This window comes from Pinus tabuliformis, chromosome X (assembly GCF_031772625.1).
Source record: "Pinus tabuliformis cultivar Carrire ecotype Pingquan chromosome X, CPIR1, whole genome shotgun sequence".
NCBI classification, from domain to species: domain Eukaryota; kingdom Viridiplantae; phylum Streptophyta; class Pinopsida; order Pinales; family Pinaceae; genus Pinus; species Pinus tabuliformis.
Window position 1 is genome coordinate 1,503,290,240 of NC_142308.1, and position 2,461 is coordinate 1,503,292,700.

A 2,461-nucleotide genomic window follows, 5' to 3' on the forward strand; every position below is an offset into this window, starting at 1 on the left:
AGTCTAGCTTTAAGTTTCTCTATACTCCCATCTGCATTTGTTTTTGGTTTATACAACCATTTGCATCCTATGGGGGTTTTACCTTCAGGCAATTCAACCAAATCCCAAGTATGGTTTTTATTTATTGATTCTATTTCCTCATACATTGCAGCCCTCCATGCATCAAATTTACTTGCTTCCTCATAATTTGCAGGTTCTACAATGTTTAAGAACTTTGACATTAAAGCATAGTCTCTCAATTTTAATGGTAATTGAGTCTTCCTACCAGATCTCCTTGGCAGGGGACTTACCTCAAATTTTTCAGCTCTAAATGGGCTTGCTTTATCACCTTTTTCCTGTTCTTCTTTCTTCTCTTCTTGTTTCTGCTCCTGCTCTTCATCTTCCTTACTCTTTTCTCCCATTAGCAATGGAATGTGCTAATCACTGTTAGAGTCATCCTTTCCTTCTTCAATCTGTTCTAGTTCTGACATTGTATTCCCCAGGATTCCTAAGATTGAAAGGACCAACATGTTCGCTCTCCATAAGTCGCATAAGGCCTTCAACCAGACCAAAAACGAACTGGAAGCTTCATGTCTGTTCCCCATTTCCATAGACTGTCAAAGGCTCCTTGCGCAAAGACTGAGCAACAAAATTACTTGCAACGTGACCATCATCATGACACATTCGCGAACCGTATGTATTGAAAATTTGAGCAATCCGCACCTCCGCATTCTTCTTCCTGCCTGTGAAGAAATTGTCGACAACAATAACACTATCGCCTCTTGCCATGAGCCTGTCAAGTAAATGATTGCCAACAAAGCCAACTCCACCCGTCACGAAAACTCGCAGGGACTTTCTCTTCAAACCTAGGAGCACTTTAGCCCCCGAATTCACCATCGAACTCGAATGATACTGAGCACACCGAGAAACAAGCGTCTCATAAACAACCCGATGAGGTTTGTTGGGCACAAACCTTCCATTTTCATTAACATTAGAAGCCAAAAGACCACGCTGAAGGATAAAGAAAGTCGATGCGATGGCGATTCCTATCAAAATTAACATCAACCGTTTCTCCCTGAGCAAATAATCTACTGGCTTGATAATAGACCACGTCTTTTCTTGCTTAAGAGAGTACTCATCACTGCTATTCATATTGGACTAATAAATTTCTGATCCTCTGATGAATCAGTCTTCAATGAGCCACCACCGGGCAAGTCCGATCTGCTGCTCTCGTGATCTACTCACTAATTCAGATCCGGCAATATCTGACAACTCAGCAAGATCAATTCTGCTATGATGAGCAAATTCGTCATTTTCCAATACATCCAAAAAATCGATCTGATCAAAACTGATCCGATCTGCCTCTCCTGGATAGATCTGCAACTTCTTCGATCTGCTCCCTTTGCAAATCGCCAAACAAAGATGAGGCTTCTCGTAGATCTCCTTGAAGGTGGATTGGCGCGTCCTAAGCGTATTGGTGCGTTCCCGCGCGAAAAATCCGCGCCACGAAAAAATCGCTTAGAGTAAAATTTTATGGCGCGATTTTTCCGTGATTTTCCCCGCCAATCGGGTATTTTGGCTCTCTGGCGCGATTAATAGCCTAATAGCCGCACCAATTCCCCTTCCTGGCGCTACTGTCAGCACGAAAAGTGCGCCAATCTCTTTTCTACTCAGAAAAAAACATCCAGTCCGAGCCAGGTGTTCTGCAGTCCACCTGCTCAATTGAGCACAAAGATCCTTGTGTACACACGGCCACAGAGGCACCTCGCACCACACAGGCAATTCTTCCACAAGAGAAAGCTAGCCACAAAGGCACTTCAGTCACAAGAGGTGATACAAGATCAGGCTCACCCAATCTGAGCTCTGATACCAAGATAAAATGTAAACATAATTAAAAAAGAAGGAGATGTAGCTCACAGGTGAGGCCTGCACCTGGAGACTACACTCAAAACAGAGAGATCACTCTCGTACACTCTATTAATCATGAATGAAAGATTACATCATTTAAGTACAACACTAGGAATTAGGAAGTTGCAACCAAACCCCTAAACTCTAAGAACTAATCCTAAACTAGGGAGATACGTTACAACTATGTAACCATTTTCTCCATTAATACAAAATAATATTTATTTTCAACTAAAGGGCTCTTGTCTGAGCATGAAAAGTGTACCAAGAAGATCATGGATGATATTATAGCTAGAGAATATGTGTGGTAGAAATTTGCATTGCCCTCAGGGGTGCTGGTAACAATAAATCGTTGCTTTGATGAGAGTTCCATGGAACCTAAGGTAAGCACCTCTGATGAGGGCATGGACTTGAGGTAATTGATGCCCTGTTAAGCTCAAGGATCTTCAACTGGAACTAAAAATTGTAACTGTCACTAGGTAACACATGTACAAATGTGTAGCTTGTGCTAATGTCAGAACATTTGGGGGGCCAATGAAAGCTAAGAGCAATGATGACTCTCTCTGTCCCATATGGA

General features: G+C 42.2%; 1 pseudogene; it reads right to left on the reverse strand.

The window, feature by feature from the left end:
- Positions 1–567: 567 nt before the first annotated feature.
- On the reverse strand, positions 568–1,131 carry LOC149145749 (UDP-glucuronic acid decarboxylase 4 pseudogene; annotated as a pseudogene).
- Positions 1,132–2,461: the final 1,330 nt, after the last annotated feature.